This window comes from Rattus rattus, chromosome 14 (genome assembly GCF_011064425.1).
Source record: "Rattus rattus isolate New Zealand chromosome 14, Rrattus_CSIRO_v1, whole genome shotgun sequence".
Classification (NCBI taxonomy): Eukaryota; Metazoa; Chordata; class Mammalia; order Rodentia; family Muridae; genus Rattus; species Rattus rattus.
Window position 1 is genome coordinate 9,774,002 of NC_046167.1, and position 18,230 is coordinate 9,792,231.

Consider the following 18,230-nt stretch of genomic DNA (forward strand, 5'->3'; position numbering starts at 1 on the left):
CTCTGCCTCGCCACCTTCCTTTGTAAATTGCTGCTGAAATGATTTAAGTGGCTGATTTGGTGGGTTGAAGCCAAGGAACGCCACAAAAACACAGCATGCAACAGATCTCACGGGAGAGGCTTACTTGAGGAGGGGGATGTTACAGAGGCTGCCTCTGAGAGAGGGTGGAAAGAGGAGACACTGGCTTTTTATAAGGGCTGTGCATACCATCTCGGCAGCTGGTGATGAAGTGTCCTGCTATGTCTAGATTATGAAAGGTGGGCCTGTGAGTGGGGTTTTCCAACAGCTGCTTTCCAACTGGAAGTCAGGCCAGCTTCATGATCAAGAGTAAAGACAAGAGGGGGTGTGGATTAGCTTTGTTCCATTGCATAGTCTGGGTCTTATTTCCTCAGGTGTGAAACAAGGCTAATAACAGTGTCTGCTTCCTCAGGGTTTAGAGAGTTAAGAGTTGAACACTGCTGGCAGAGAAGAACTTCTGTCAGTGATTGAGGTCGCTTTTCCTGGAATGTGATTTCTTTGCATCTTATCCACTTGTGTGTGTGTGAGTGTGTGTGGGGGTGTGTGTGTGTGGGTGTGTGTGTGTGTGTGTGTGTGTGTGGGGGTGTGTGTGTGTGTGTGTGTGTGTGTGTGTGTGTGTGTGTGTGTGTGTGTGTGTGTGTGTGTGTGTGTGTGTGTGTGTGTGTGTGTGTGTGTGTGTGTGTGTGTGTGTGTGTGTGTGTGAGTGTGTGTGTGTGTGTGTGTGTGTGTGTGTGTGTGAGTGTGAGTGTGTGTGTGTGTGTGTGTGTGTGTGTGAGTGTGAGTGTGTGTGTGTGTGTGTGGTGTGGTGTGTGTGTGTGCGTGTGTGTGTGTGTGTGTGTGTGGTGTGAGTGTGTGTGTGTGTGTGGGGGGGGTGTGTGTGTGTGCACGCGCCAAGTGTTAGAATTTTGGTATGACCAACCAAGGAGAAAATTCCTTCTCCTCAGTTGATGAATGGGGATTGGTTGCAGCACACTGGATGCTACTTCTTGTACATTTAGCCTTTCCTGCTTCCATTGTACCAGATGTTCTAAGGAAGCCATTTTGTCTTCATCTCTCTGTGTCCATTGAGGCTCATGAAAGCATGGCAGTTTGTCCTAATCTGAATGTTCTAGAACCAGAATTTGCCACACTGCTTCTCTGAGAAGACAGATTTCATACCCTGTGAAAGGTCCCTTCCCTAAGAGCACATCACCTCAGTGGAGGCATGACTTCTCTCTTGGCATCAGCATATGCTCTGATACTGAAAGTCTTGACAAATAGAGGAAGATTTAAATCATAGCCTGCATTCTATCTGACCATAAAAGAATAAAGTTGGACATCAAAAGCAATAGGGAAATACAGATGAAAAAGCAAAAGCAATAGAAAATACAGAAAGTAAACAAATCCATGAAAACTAAATACCACACATGAAAATTGAATCAAAGGAGAAATAAAGGAAGAAACTAAAAACAAAATCCTAAATTAAATGAAAATGAAGACACAACATACAAAAACCATAGGACACAAGGAAGGGAATCTTTTTTTTAAAGATGTGTATATAGATTCGTTGAAGTATGTGTATGTCTATATAACAGAGAAGGATAGCAGATCCCATAGGACTGTAGTTATAGACAGTTCTGAGCTACCATGTAGGTGCTGGGAAATTAGCCCAGGATCTCTGGAAGAACAGCCAGTGCTCTTTACTGCTGAGCCCCCTCTGCAGCTCCCATAGGAAGATGATTTTACAAGAGAAATTTACAGCACAAAGTGCCTGCATAAAATATCTTGAGAGAACTCATATTAGTAACTTAATGTTGCACATGAAGGTCTTGGAAAAACAAGAACAAACCACACCCACAGAAGTAGACTGGAAGAAATAATCAAAATCAGAGCTGAAATTAGTGAAATATAGGTGAAAAAAAGGATCAATGTAATGAAGAGTAGGTTCTCTTAAGAGAATACCAAGACTAACAAATCATTAGGCAAATTAACAAAGAGAAAGGGCCCAAATTAATAAAGTCCAAGATGAAAGGGAAAATGCTGTGACAATTTAGAGAATCATTAGGAAGTTCTTTTTAAAAAAAAAATCTATATTTCACCAAACTGTAAAATCTGAAAAAAAGGATGAATTTTTAGATATACATGACCTACCAAATTTAAATCAAAGTGAAGTAAATAATTTAAGTAGGCCCCAAATAACCAATGAATAGAAGCAGTAAATAAAAATCTCCCAACTAAATAAAGCCCAAGGCCAGATGGATGCAGAGTAGAATTCTATCAGACCTTCAGAGAAGTAATAATCTATAAAAGTAACACTCTATAAATATTCCCAAAAATATAAAAGAAAGGAACTCTTCCAAATTCACTTTACGTCTGCACTACCGGGTCTTCCTGCCTCCCTTTTGTTCCACCTGGCTTAGCTCCTGGATCGGTTGCAACCAGTCCTAACCCAGCCTCCTTTCTACCCACCTTGCTTTGGGATAGGTCTTGCCACCAGCCCACTACCAAGAGCCCTGAATCCGTGGATAAAAACACACACCTGTTAACTAGCTTGCTAAGCACCATTGCTGGGTGCAGGTACCTCCCACCTAAAAAGACGTGCTTACTAATTTATTATGTCCATTTCTCCTCCTGCCCTAATTTTAGTGGCTTGTTCCACCTATTCCCTGTCAAACATCTTTGGCAACTTGCCCATAGTGGCCACAGGCCCTAGCTGTCCCTGGGGCCTTACATGGTTGCTGCGTCCCTTTTCCTCTAAAGCATGACAGAAAAACCTCTTGTCTCCTTCCCTGTGTCTCCTTTTCCTCTTTGGGACCCTTTCACCTTTACCTTCTACCCAGCAATTGGCTCCTGGCCTTCTTTATTGACGAATTATGAATCAGTTAGGGAATTAGACCTTAGTATCGGAACCTCCCCTTACAATAGGCCGCCCTCTGGAGAGGACAGGTGAGATCTTTCCAGTTGAGGAGGATGGCTCAGTGGTAAGTGCTTACCCAGGTTGCATGTGGCCCGGAGGCGGATACATCACACACTACACACACAGGAGACTTCATGTTTTCCATCTGTGTGAGTCTGTCTGCTGTCTTCCATGAAATCCTAGAGGGTAAGGGAGAGGATTGGATCTATTTTAAAACTCACAGCTGTTAAACACAACCTTCCAAATATTCATAGCCACTTTGAACTACTGCAAGTTTTTAATCCTCTGTGTCACCACCATTGAATCCTTCAGAGCACAGGGCAAGGATGTTTTGAAGGGAGAGCAACAGTGAATTCACCCCTGAGATGTTCCACTCCAAATACTGACAATTTGAAACCTCCTGAGGAGGTCTCTTCAATTCACATTTTTCTCTTAAGCATCAGAAATGGAAGGTAGGCAAGAGGGGGTCACTGTATTTACTAGGGAGCAGTTGGTCTAGCCTAGGCTTCCACAGATCCAACAATAAGATCATCATGCTCTGTTTTTTCATCAAAACAGGCAGATAACAAAAAAAAAAGTTAAGAGTGAGATAAATAAGTCAGTGTGTAAAACAGATTAAGTGGGGCTGGATATGTAGCTTAGTGGTGAAGTTGGGCATCTGCAAGTTCCATACCCAGATCCAGGAAAACAAAAGAATGACTGTCTGGTAGGTAGGTAGATCAGAGCCAGATTAGGGGACACCATCCCTCCCCTCCCTATCCCTGAAGAGTTGCTTGTTACTAATAATGGTATTATTGCAGTCCCCTCATGGTGCTAGAAATCACACCCAGGCTAACATACTAAGCAAGCCATAAAGCACTGAGCGGGCCCCCTTGCCAACTGGATCATGTTGACATGTGTCCTGTTCATTTTCTATTACTGTGATAAAGCCCAAGCGATAACCCAGAGGCAAGGACTGAAGCAGAGACCATGGAAAGATTGTGCTTAATGGTTTTCTTCCCAACACGTGCTTAGGGAGCTTCTCTACACAACCCAGAGCCTCCTGCCTGGAAGCAGGTGTACTGCCCGAAGTGGGTTGGCCCTCCTGAACCAATCATCAATCAATAAAATCCCCTAGAGACTTGCCTATAGGGAGCCTTTTGGAAGCATTTTCTCAATTGAGTTTTCTTCTTCTCAGATGACTCTAGATTGTAGTACCGAATTGATAAAACCTGATTTGTATATTAAGACAATGATCTGGGTAGGTATATGTGACAGGACATGGACAAAATATGTCTACATCCTTCACAGAACTTGGCACCATTATGAAAGAAATACTAAATTTAAAGAGAGTGGTAGGGGTGGATGGAGAGATAAATGAGAGACAAACATCCTAGTCTTTTTCCAGGTTCTCCTGTAAATCCTATAAAATCCCCTCCCACTCTCTGGGCTTTCTCTCACTTGGCCTTAACTTTTCTAAACAGAGCTTGCTGATTGCTCTCACATGTTCACCAATGTCAAGAATCACTATCTCTGACTGACTTTAGGTGACCAGTGAGTGTTCACCAGTCTGTGTGCCTTGGTTATGCCCCTCTGTCTGCTGTTCTCAGAGAGTCATGCAGATCTGGATCTCTAACTTAACAGAAGAAGCGAAGGCACAAACACGGGAGGGCTACGGCTTCAGCTTCTGCTACAGTTTGAGTCGTGGCTATTCTCAGATGCTATGTAGAAAAGACCTGGTCCCCAGAATAGCACGGCATAGGTGGGACCCAGTGAATGGAAGTCATTTTGGTGGAAATGTGCCCTCAAAGGAGATCTAGCTAGAGCTGACACTATTGCCACTGCTGTCTCCTTTTTACTCTTTTGCTTCCTGACTACCATGGGAGTAGCTCTACTACATCATAAGCTTCACCCATCATGATGAGCTCAAAATGTAGAGCCAATAGGGCTTGAAACCTCCAAAACAGATAAAATAACCCTTTCCACTTAAACTTCTCTCTCTCTGTGTCTCTGTCTGTCCCCCTGTCTCTGTCCCTCTGTCTGTCTGTCTCTGTCTCTGTCTGTCCCTCTGTCTGTCTGTCTCTGTCCCTCTGTCTGTCTGTCTCTCTGTCTGTCTCTGTCTCTGTTTCTGTCTGTCTTTGTCTCTGTCTGTCTCTCTGTCTTCTCTCTCTGTCTCTCTATGTCTGTCTCTGTCTGTCTGTTTCTCTCTCTGTCTCTCTGTCTCTGTCTCTCTGTCTCTGTGTGTGTGTGTGTGTGTGTGTGTGTGTGTTTGTGTATGTGTGTGTGTGCGCGCGCATGTGCCACAGCATAAACTTACCCATGTTGGAGGATAACCTCAGGTATTGATCTTCACCTTCCATCTTCATTAAGACAAGGACTTCCCTTGTTTGCTATTGCATATGGCAGGCTAGTTGGGTAGCCTTTAGGCAGTTGACTGTCTCCACCTAGCCATCTCATTGTACAAGTGATGGGATTGCAGGCATGCATGACTCTGTCCAGATTAACATGGGTTGGGTTGTAGGGACTGAAACTCAGGTCTTCATGTTTGGATAGCCTCCGAGCCATTTCTGCAATCCACTTTTTCCTCTCTGGAAGTTGGTCATCTCCTTTGTTCTGGTGCTGAGAAACTGACCCATATCTCTTGAACAAAATTAATTATGTGAGGGAAGGAGCTATGAGAGCAAATGAGAAGTTTGGTTTGGTTTTGCTTTGATGGTCTATCTACCTTAATACCTATTTTGAAAGGGCATGGGGACATCATTCCCTATAGTTTATTGATAGTCTGTTATGTGCTAGGCAGTATGGCAGAATAAGGGACAGAGGTGAGCAGTGTGGGTATTTCTAACAGGCAGAAGAATGCTGAACAACTTTTCAGGTCCCTAAAGAACTAAGTCATGGTCATTCAACAAAAACAAATTGTGAGGCCTATAGTAAAGTATTGAAAAGAGAATGAGGCTTAAATATACATATTCAATTGAGTGGCTTCATGGAGCTTGATGTGTACCAGAAGAACACACATGTAGGATTCCATGAGCCAGGGACTCCATCCTAACCTATTTCCTTCAGCATCTCTATTCCTTCTATTATAAGCAAATGAGATTACTGAGTACCACAGGGAGATCCATGGAAACATTGTGTGTCTGGAAGTTGCTTTTCCTTTTCGGAACCAGCCATAGTCCACGAAAGTACAATGGACTAACTATATGAATCTTTCTTGAAAAGAAATGGCATAAATTAATTTGTCACATTTAGACAGACAGGCAACAGAGCCTTTGATGGTAAGGGAGGAGTGAACACTACCTTAAGCTATATTCTTGGCAAATGTAACTTAGTGAAATTTGAAAGAATCAGTTAAATGGGTGTTTCAGAGTGATTTTCCTGTGAAATGGTCACCTTGAAATTCTAGATGAGGCTTCACAAGTTTAATTAATCAGGATTCATGTGAATCATTCTGAGTCCTAACCAATTGCTTATAGAAAGCATTTTCACAAAGTGAGTGCAGAGACAGCTTCTTGCCGGCTTGAGGAATGAGTAAATTGCAGGTACCTGGAACTGTTCTCTTATACCTGCTTGGGGGCCTTGAATGGCAGCCCTACTTTATAAAATCTTAAAATACCACACTCCAACATTCTGGGTTCTAATGCTCTATGAAGGGCTACAGTACTCAAACAGGCATAGCAGGGATACATGACAAATTTGCCATCACATATACATGAACAAGCACTAATGTCACTAATATCTCAGGATGAAAAACAGCCAATAGGTGTTTAATTCAAAATCTGAAAAAAAAAAAAGTTAAGGAAGATATAAGAAATATCTTTTTGTATTTTAAACCTTGTATGTTTTGTAATTTATTGTAAGCTGCTTAAAGACAAGGTTTTAAAAAAAAGTCAACCCTGCCTATGATAAGATATACATAAGAACACCTACTTTTATGAAAGAAAGCAAGCTTAAAAGATCCAGGTACTAGTGGTTTTAAAGGCATGGAGGGGTCATGGAGAGCAGATGAAGCTTGGTATTGTCAGAGACCAAGAAAGGCCATTGGTGAAGGGGCAGCCTCAGCGAGAGTCGGAAGTTAGACTTGGCACCATAAAAAGAGCCTATGAGAGGCTATTGGTGAAAGTCTAGCCTAACTGCAGCAGAAGACCTCAACATATTAGAGATGTCAGTACCGTGGGATGTGTAGGAAGAACAGAAGCAGTAGGAGAGTGGAATAAACTAGAGCCTAGAGTGCTATAGAGGGCAGAGCTGGAGAAGTGACCCAAGCCCAAGAAGAGCCCAGCAGATAATGTGTGGATCCCAGACATTGTAATAAGAAGCTGCAAAGTTGAAGTTGCCTGAGAGACCGCGAGATGTTAGAGATGCCAGTGTCATGGGACACCTGCCAAGGAAAGATGCTAACAAGGAATGGAACCAACCCAAGAGAGAGAATTGTGTTTCAGTCACCAAAGCTGAAAGGAAATAGACATCATACTTGGAAATCCAGAATTTGGAGTTTGTCCAGCTGGTTTTTCATCTTCCTTGGCTCTGTATTTCCCCTCTATGACATTTTGGAATGTATATCCTATGACATTGGAAATATGTGGTCTGCTTTTTGAATTTTATTTTATAGGGAATTACAGTTAAGAGATTGAATGAATCTCAAAGGAGACATTGAACCTTGGGCTTTTTTAACATTGTTATGTGTTGTTTTGATAGACTTCGGGGACTTTTGAAGTTAGACTAAATGCATTTTGCTTTATGTTATAGCTACAAGCCTATGGGGGCTGTGGAGTAGAATGTGGTGGTTTGAATAGAATTGGCCCCCATAGACTCATATATTTAAATGTTTGGCCCATGGGGAGTGGCTCTACTAGAAGGTGTGGCCTAATTGAAGGACATGTGGCCTTGTTGGAAGATGTGCATCACTATGGGACCAGACTTAGAGGTTTCCTATGCTCAAACTCCTCCCAGTGTGGAATTGGAATAGCCTCTGGATGCCTTCAGATCAAAATGTAGAACTCTGAGCTCCTTCTCCAGTGCCATATCTGCCTGGATGCTGCCATAATTCCTATCATGATGATAAAGGATTGAACCTATCAATCTGAAAGCCAGCTCCCAATAAATGTCCTTTATAAAATTACCTCAGTCACGATGTCTCTTCACAGCAACAAAACCCTAGGACAAGAGGTGACATTGGTTTGTTAGTGTTACCTCTTTTCTGTTGTAGTGAAGTCCTTCCAACCTCCAATTGTAACTAATCTATGAAGCTTTATTATGGTGCTAGAAGAGAATGCTCTGCTGGTAAGCTGCTTTGTAATTTTGAAGTTTTATTTTATGTGTATGGCTATTCCACTCACATATGTGTATACCACATCCATGCCTCGTGCACACAGAGACCAAAGAGAGTGTTGGATCCCTGTAACTGGAGTTAGAGACAGTTGTGGGCTGGAAACCGTGTGGGTGCTGGGAATCAATTTGAGGCCCTCTGTAAGAACAAGCAGTGCTATTAGCTCCTAAGACGTCTCTCCAGCACCATGCGAGTTCTGATGTGTTCATCAGTACTTAGAGTGGGTTTTCTAAAGAAAGTGTTCAAAACGCAACAAATGTGAATCCATATTCATGAGATTTTTGTAAGGACATTTTCAGAGAGGCATCTCTTTCGTTGATATATCAGGATTTCTAGAGGCAAAATGAATAGAACTAAAAAGCTAAGAAATTGCAGGGTGTTGGTTTATCCCCACATTCTCTTCTTAAAACCACCTACCTTGGGAGAAGACAGAGTAGAGGAATTGTAATCCTGACACATTTTCTTCTGTTCTCTCTGTGTCTCTGTCTCTGTCTCTGTCTCTGTCTCTCTCTCTCTCTCTCTCTCTCTCTCTCTCTCTCTGTGTGTGTGTGTGTGTGTGTGTGTGTGTGTGTGTGTGTGTTGTGTGTGTTTTCAAGTATGGACTCATTATGTAGTCTATAGGCTGTCCTAAAACATAATCCTACTTGGTCTCCAGAGTGCTTGAGGATACAGATACTTACCCAAAATTAAAGTAAAAAAGTGGTTTTTATTCCTATTTTGTAGATTCTTAGGACTTGACCACGGTCTTTTGGGGACTGCTGAGTGGGTAGATTTCATGTGACTTCTACTCAAGCAGACCGGTGTGTCACCGCCTGTCCCTAGCTGGCAGCATGGGCAGGCTGTGCTGTTGGAAGTAGGCAACGGTAGCTACTTCTCAATTCCAGTCTGAGTTAAGGTTATAGCCACCCTGCTGCTGTACACCAGAGCAACTGGAACTCTTTTTTTTTAAATTTATTAACTTATTTACTTTACAACCTAATATTAGCCCTTCCTCTCCTCTCAATACCCACTCATACAAGTCCTTCCCCATTCCAATTTTCCCTTCTCTTTTGAGAAGGTGAAAGCCCATCTGGGTGTCACCCCAACACACACACTAACCCAACATTCCTGTTCCCTGAACATCAAGTTGCTGCAGGACTAGGTGCCTCCTCTCCCACTAAGGCCATACAAGGAAGTTCATTTAGGGGCATGGAATCTACAGTCAGGTGGGCAACAGGTTCAGGGACAGCTCCTGCTCCAGTTGTTAGAGGACCCACATAATCACCAAGCTCCATTTATGCTACATATGTAGGTGGTGTACCTAGGGCCAGTCCATGCTTGCTATTTGGTTCAGTCTTTGGGAGCCCTCAAATCGACTTTGTTGGTCTTCCTATGGATCTATCCTCTCTGGGTCCCTCAACCCTTCCCTGACTCTTCCTCATGACTCACCACATTCCATTTAATTTCTGGCTGTGGGTCTCTACATCTGATTTGGTCAGCTGCTGGGTGCAGCCTCTCAGAGGACAACTATGCTAGGATCCTGTTTGCAAACATAACAAAGTGTCAATAGTATCAAGGGATTGGTTATTGCCCATGCAAAGTGTCTCAATTTGGGACAGTCATTGGTTGGCCACTCTCTCAGTCTCTGCTCTAACTTTGTCCTGGCACATCTTGTAGGCAAGACACATTTTAGGTAGAAGGTTTTGTAGATAGAATGCTGGAATCCTGCCTGACTATAGGAAGTGGCCACTTCAGGATCCTTATCCCCTGTTGCTAGGAGTTTCAGCTAAAGTCACCCCCATAGGTACACTGGGGCCTTCCACTGTCCCAGGTCTCTGGGATGTGGGATGTCCCTTTCCCACAATTCCATTCTCTCTCCCCTGATCTCCCTATACTTCCTCCCTTATTACTCCCTCCCTTCCCCTCTTCATCTCCTCTCTCACCCAGGTGACTCCTTCCATCGAGGTTCAATGTCTATTTTATTTCCCCCTCTAAGAAAAACTCAATCAGCCTTCCTTGGTTTTCTTGGGTCTGTGGATTGGAGCATGATTATCCTATAGTTATGGCTAATATCTTCTTGTAAGTAAGTATATAATATAAATGTCCTTTTAGATCTGTGTTACCTCACTCAGGATGATATTTTCTAGTTCCATTCATTTGCCTGAAAAATTCATGATGTTCTTGTTTTTAATAACTGATTAGTATTCCGTTGTGTAAATGAATCACATTTTCTTCATCTATTTTTCAATTGGGGGACACTCAGGTTGTTTCCAGTTTCTGGCTATTATGAATAAGCCTACTATCAAGATAGTAGAGAAAATGTCCTTGTAGGATGGTGGAATATTTTTGGATATATGCCCAGTACAGCTGGGTCTTACAGTAGAACTAACTATTCTCAATTTTCTGAGAAACTATCAAGTCGATTAAATGCCTAGAGTGCTTATACAAATTTGCCCTCCCATCAGCAATGTAAGAGTGTTTCTCTTGCTCTACTACATCCTCGACAGCATGTGATGTTCCTTCAGTTTTTGATCTTAACCATTCTGATGGGTATGAGACGGAAACTCAGAGTTGTTTGGTTTTCATTTCCCTGATGACTATGGCAAGGGGGTGGTTCAGATACTAAAATCCTGTTCCCCAATTGGTTCTTGATTGATCAATAAAGACATCAGGGACCAATGACTGAGGATGGGCCAGGAAATTTAGAGTTGTACAGGAGAAGGAGAGGAATGGAGGAAGAAGGAGGAGGCAATAGCGGTAGGAGATAAAGTCAACAGCCATGTGAGGTTTTGGTTGGAGTGGCCGATGGTCACTCTATCAGATTATGCCTGGGGTATCAGGGAAGGTCCAGGAGTACCCAGTTATTGAGTTAGCATAGGCATTTTAGATTAACTGGTATATGTGGTATGTGTATGTGTGTATGCTGTTGTTGTTATTGTTGTTGTTTTTATCTGTGGATCTAAAAGAATCTGGGTTGGGGCTGGTTGTGTGGCCCATTTCTAAAGCTTAAAGTGGAGTCACAGAAAACACTCACTACAGATGGCAAGCACCATGGAAGGTGAGAAACTACTATTAATTTAGGAGTTCTTGGATGGTACACACACACACACACGCACACACACACACACACACAGAGACACTCACACAGACACACACACACACAATTATATATAAAATTTAATAGGAGGGAAAACTGGTTTCTCAGCAGAGTGGAGCCAAGTCACATGGCTCCAGTGTGTGAAAACTAGAACAAAGGAAGATGACCCCTGCCAGAGAGAAATAAAGTAGAGGCAGAGAACTCCTGCTATAGGGCGGTCAAGTCACTACTAGGAAGGCGGTGAGAGACAAACAGTAAATGCTGCCTCCTTCCTACAAGCAGGTAATCAAAGAATAGATTTTTAAAAGTTGATTTAATTGTTTTAAAGGTAGAAGGGAATACGGATTTTTGCCTGACCCGTGTGGTGATTTCTTCCTGTGGTTCAGAACTGATACAAAGAGTTCGAGGTGAGAGACAGAGAGTCAGATGATATATGCAGCCTGCTTCCTACAAGCAAGTGATCGAAGGATAGGGATAAATAAAATGTGATTTAATTGTTTGTAAGGTAGAAGGGAGCATAGTGGTAATTGTTTAAATGGTCTTAAGTATTTCCGAGATATGAAGCTCCACAGAAGAGAGAAATTAGGGAGATTGAATGAAAAAAAGCTTTAGAGAAGATTTGAAAAGTCCTTGCCACAGCAATACTCAGGATCTTTGAACATAGTCTACATGGGGTTTCTAGGGTTTCTTTGCCTGGTATGACAAATAGAGCTTGGAAATAAGCTTATACGGTAAGAAGACTTAGATAATAAAATATTGAGGCATTCAATGTTAAAAAAATCAGATCTAAGGCAGGGGATAGGTAACTTAACCTATCCCAGACAGTAGAAATGTAGGCCTTGAGAATTTATAGAGAACCTGGAAATAGGCTCACACAGTACATAGACAAGAGCTATTAAATAAATAATTTAAGCCTTGATCTCAAGAAGGTCGGGACAGGAGATAGCAGAAGCACCGTCTCTTCGGTTAATATTCGTTTGCTTTGCTTTATTTGCTTCGGATTGTTTTTTTTATCAAAACAAGTGTGGTTTTGAGTTTGGTGATTATATTATATTTTCTCTGGGAGAGCGGTCGAGCTAAACATTCAATGATTTCTGGTTACTACACCAAAGAGTTGTTATACTGGAGGAGAGGCTCTGCAATTGTGTTGATGGGAAAGGAGAAGAGGCTTTGAGCCCATCCAGAGTCATATGGATCAGAGAAGACAGGAGACCCCCCTGAAGAACTGAAAAAATTCAAGAGAATCAAACAGAACAGGAAAACATTGATCGCGCCATCCTTCACCTGGCATGAATGAAGATTTATTACAATTGGTTAATAATAAAATTAACTCATAAAAAGGCTGTCTTTCACCTGGTTGAGTAAGGAGCAGAATTTCACCCTTAACTGATTTGTGCGCCTTGCACAATCCATACAAAAATCTTAATGATACTACAATTTTGGTTATGAGATTCATATATTACAGAATGTACAGCTCTGACAAGACTCATACTCTGGGAGGCTGAATTGACCTGCTGTTCCAGCCCCTGCCTCCTGATGCTGTGCGGACTTCCTTCCAGAACAGCTTTAGGATCGTTGCTGATTCAAGGTCATCTCACTTCATCCAACCTTTCAGATGGATCCAGTCAGAACTTCAGTCAAGCTCTGAGGCTTCCTAATATACAGAGACGGGATAACAATGCTAAAGCTAACCTTCTTACGTTTACTCAGTTTTTCTAATTTTCATACCCCTGCCCACCCTTTTAGAAAATTTCTTATCACCCATATTTAGCAGGAAGAAGCTATGAAGAGTTGTCAGCCCAATTCCCTGGATTTGGGTGTCTGGTAATGGTTATTTTACAGATTATCATTAGGTTTTCATTTTAAAGGATAATTTGAAAGTGGCCGTAATTTTGAACAGGGAGGAAATAGGTGGGATAGATTACTAAATTTTATCCTTGAACAAAATATTGTATAGCCATAATCTTAATTGATAGAAATATTTATAATTGATACAAATAGAAGTTATCTTTTTTTAACACTGGTGCAGAATTTATATTGATACAGGTTTAAAGTTTTCCTTGGTGTGAATTTTTTATATTGATACAAAATTTGAAATTAATATTTTGTTACTCTTACATAGACATACCTTGTGCCTATGCAACTCATTTAAGAATATGAGGCTTAGACCCAGTCTAATAGCTGCTTTACAAACTGTTTAAGATGGTTAAGCAACACAAGGGTTTTTTTTTCCTAAGGGCCAGATAGCAAACTCATAAGTATGTTAGATCATGATTCAATTATAATAAAGTACTTTCAATGTACTCAAATAGAAATGGCTAAGAGTAGCTAGGGTTTAAAGTTCAACATCCTTTACTTAGTCTTCAAAAACATCTGAAATTCTCAGAAGGTGACATTTAATGTTATTTCATCATTTGACCGTGAGACATATCTGTTCTGGACAGTTTCTCCATTTTCCTTTAAAGAAAAATTGAGCATCTTTACCTCCAGGCTAGGTTGCTTACCGTGGCAAGGAAGCCATGGGTCAGAAATGACCTATTTCATCTGCAGACAAAATACTGTCTGGGGAAAGGACATGTGGGGAACAGTCAAGTGATAGTTCTGTGAAGAGAGGGTAAACAGTCCTTCGTGATCCTGCTTTGCAGGTCATCATGGTCTGTCAGATGATCCTGGTCCAGTAGGCCGAAGACAGATGCTCCGACAATATGGACTAAACCTCTGTAATTGTAACCCAACCCCAATTAAACGTTTTCCTTCATTGCTGTGTCTCTTCAGAGCAATAGAACCCAAACTAAGACCGCCATTGAAAGGACCAAGGTGTCTTAGTTTGGGTTTTACTGCTGTGAACAGACACTGTGACCAAGGCAACTCTTATAAAGGACAATATTTAATTGGGGCAGACTTACAGGTTCAGAGATCCAGTCCATTATCATCAAGACAGGAGCATGGTAGCATCCAGGAAGATGTGGTAAGTAAGGCTGGAAGAGCTGAGAGTTCAACGTCTTCATCTTCTAGGAAAAGGTTCTCAAAGCCCACCCCACAGTGACACAGAATTGGCAAGGCCACACCCCATCCAAGGCCACACCTCCTAATAGTGACACTCCCTGGCCCAAGCATATTCAAACCACCACATCAGGTAATTACATATTATCTTAAATCCATCGATTTGCCCTCTGCCCTACTTATCTTGTAAACAACTTGACCCAACCCCAAACACCCTTCCTGAATAAACCACAAGAGCTAGCCAGAGGCCAATCGTTTCCCTGCTGACATATCTGCCCAGCCCAAAACAACCCAGTTTAGGGTTGCTCCCCCAAGACACAGCCAATCCCTGTAAAGGACAAGTCGCCTCTACGGTCAGCTTTTTCCTACTAGTGGTTTTTCACTTTAAAAGGCCTGTGGCCGTTTTCTGGAGGTGGCAGTCCCAGCTCCCAAGTCTGGCCGCACCCCTACTCATCAAGTTGCTTTGGAAATCAACAATCAAATGTTACTGCTTGATTTGTACTGCATAGTCCTAATCATTTGCATGACCCAAGACCCCACACCATCATCGGGTGTTTTTATTTTTGGGCTTTCTCATCTGTCACATGGTACATCTCAAAGTTCACCAATAAGAATTCTGCCTGTGGAGTCAGGGGTCCTTAGATGTTTAATATCAGGGAGAAGTAGGAATTGTTTTCTATCTGGGGTCTTGGAATACAGATTGGTATTTTAAGATGGCCTTTGTAAGGCTGTCTAGGAACTAAGATGTGCTTTTGTATTTGTCTTGTATGATCTCTTGGATTTAAAAAATAATAATAGTTTATTGCTTTAAGTGTAGCCTTGTAAAGACCAGCCAGGAGGGAAGTTATAAATTGATTCATAGCAAGGATGCCCCTGGGGTATTATAATCTCATTCAGGGTGAGAGAGTTAAGCCAAAGCCAAAAGAATATGAGATGAGTAGCAACATCTGCACTGAAATAGTCTGTGCTATTAAATATAATGCCATACATGATGCAGCAGGAGTAAGGGGGCACCTGGCAGGCTCATGCCAAGGCATCTCCTGAGAAATCACACCATGCAACAGACCTGATATAAGGAAAGTTCACTGTGGGGAAGGGGGAGGGGGACCTGGAAAGGACAAAGGACAGAGGTGGGGGGTGGGGGGACCTGGAAAAGGACAAGAGACAGAGAGGGGGTGGGTGGGGGGAAGAGGAGGAGAGAAGGACAGAAAGGAGGGGAAGGGGAGGAGGAGGATTGAAAGCCCAGTGAGAGAGGGGGGAGAGAGAGAGAGGGGGGAGAGAGAGAGAGAGAGAGAGAGAGAGAGAGAGAGACAGAGAGACAGAGAGACAGAGAGACTGAGAGACAGAGAGACAGAGAGAAGGAGGAGGAGGAGGAGGAAGAGGAGGAGGAAGGGTGGGTTAGTGAGCAGTCCTTTTATACTCACACTGGTGGCGGTGCCAGGTAATACCTGTTGCTAGGTGGCTGTTGGGAACAGCCTAGCAGAATTGTGTGTTGTCCAATAGTCTGTCCTTTTATTTGTTTTGCTCTCCTTTCTCTGTCACGTGTGAGTCAGGCAGTTGCCTGCTATGGGACAGATTTTGGAAAACACCTTTAAAACCATGCTTGGGTCTAGAGGAATGGGAGCCATATACTTCAATTTAACAGTCAGCTTTTAACTGAAGTGGGAGAGCAGAAAATAACATTCTAATGCCCCTCTTATCTAAAAGGCCCGAATTCTCATAAAACTGCATCCCATAAACTGAGAACGAAGAAGGCTTGGAGATGGGGAATTGTTGAGCTCTAGCTCTAGGCAGAGGGCACTGTAAGAGAGAACTGAGAGATGCACCAGCCCCTGAGGGGTGTGCACTGCAGCAGGCCTACTCCTTTGCTTTCTGCTCTGACTGCTAGGCTCCTTGCTCCCAGTTCTTTGTAACAAGCTTACTGGTCCATCACAGATAACTTAAAAGACGGGACATTTACACAGCCTGTTTGGTGGAAGACCAGAGAAAAGGAAACGTCTCAGAGAGGAGAAAATAGAAATAGGGAATGGGAAATCCCTTTCCATTCCCTGATTGCTCACAGCATTTGCAAAGGTCCCTAATAATTTGGAACCTAGGGCACCACTAGGTGGCCATTTGGATTGATTATCTAAGAGATATTGAGGCCAAATTTTGATTGCAAATGCAAACAAATTTAGGACCCTTCAGGTTGGGTCCCAGATGTAGAGACTGGAGGTTTTCTAAGAGATGTCCCAAGCGGGAATGAAAGGGCATGAAAGACATTGTTCCCCACGGATGAGAGATGGGAAGGAAAATGTCACTGAAGCCTGGCTAGGACTCAGGGAGGACTGAATGAGGACCAGTGGGTCAGCACCACACTCAACGGGTGTCAGGGGCTTAATCTGGCTAAGCCAGAGGAGAAACTTGGCACCTGGTATCCCAGCCTTTGTAGGGGCCAGAAGGTGAGGACAAAAACTGAGCTCTAGTCATAGAGTCTCCTCCATAGGAAAGCATTGGTGGAGTGGTAATTGCAACCAGGGCCTAGAGGAGTCATGAGATTTACAGGCAGATCCAAAGTGAAGGTGGGAGAAGAGGGCAGAAAGGGGTACAATTCCACATTGGGCCTAAGGAAACTGCATGGTTGTATCACTTAGGGTGGTGGGATGGGATCAAGAGGAGAGGGTCAGCTTTAAAGACCATGGCTGGAGGCACTTCCACATCCATGAATGCCAGAGGAGTGCCGGGGCCACTCAACAGCCATTTCCTCAGACTCAGAAACATATGTATGCTGATGAAGGCACACTTAGCTAATCGCCCCTTGTGGAGAGGGTGCCGAGCCATTGGCGAGTTGGAAGCTGAGTCTGAGGCCGGTGGGCTGGCAATGATGGGTGATGGGATTCCAGCGAGACTCAGACCGTGGGCACCTATCCTTTGTTTTGGCACCAAAATGTAGGTGTTGCAGCTTTGAAGGGAAAGGCTTCTCCTATTATCAAGGCTCTGCTCTATCAGGGAAGGTCTTCCCCAGTGAAAGTGTTAGAGTTCTGTTTCAGCTTGGGGAGGTTTACCCAGTGAAAGCACTGCTGGGGTGGGAGTGTTACAGCTCTGTTCCCAAAGGTATCCTGGCAACGGATACACAAAATCTCACCACACAACAAACCTCACACAAGAGACTCATTGGGAGGGAAAAGCCCAGGAGGACGGCTGCCTCTGCTCCGTGAGAAGCAACAGAGAACTGAGCAGAGAGCAGGGTTTATATGGTTTTAGCTACCTGCTGCTTCTCACTGAGCAGAGACAGCCACCCTCCTGGGTTTTTCCTTCCCAATAAATCTCTTGTGTGAGGCTTAAATGCAGTGTAATTTTGGAGTTTTCCTCAGCTACCAATACCAGATACCTTTCCATCCGAGCTATGACAGCTACACCTACCCTGATTGTGGGCCAATGATCCCGGGCCAAAACATATAAGTACGTCCACGAGCTAAGAATAAACCTGTTGTTTCTCTAAATTGGTTAACTCAGTTGTTTGCTGCAGTAACAAAAACTTACACAGCAAAGTCTACTCCAGCTCCCCTCGTCACTAATGATTAGATTTCGCAGGTATGTCCGCCAAATAAAAAGCTAAGGTCATTTCTTCAGCAAGGCTTTTTACTTTTAAAGATTTCTGCTTTTTACTTATACTTTTTGGTTAGCATACAGTATTTTCATACATAATATCTACTTCACTCCTATTTGCCCATATTACCTTCATTTGATCCCTCCTTCCTCCCTTCAAATAGTTCTCCGTCTACTGTCCTGGGGAGAACCCATGGCATGTTTTTTCTAAGTCTTATTTCGCTTACCCAGGGCTATCTCCAGTTCCATTGATTTTCTTGTATATTTTCATCCTCTATAGGTGAACAAAATCTACTATGTAGACATACATTTTTGTTGGTGTTCATTCATCTGCCAATACC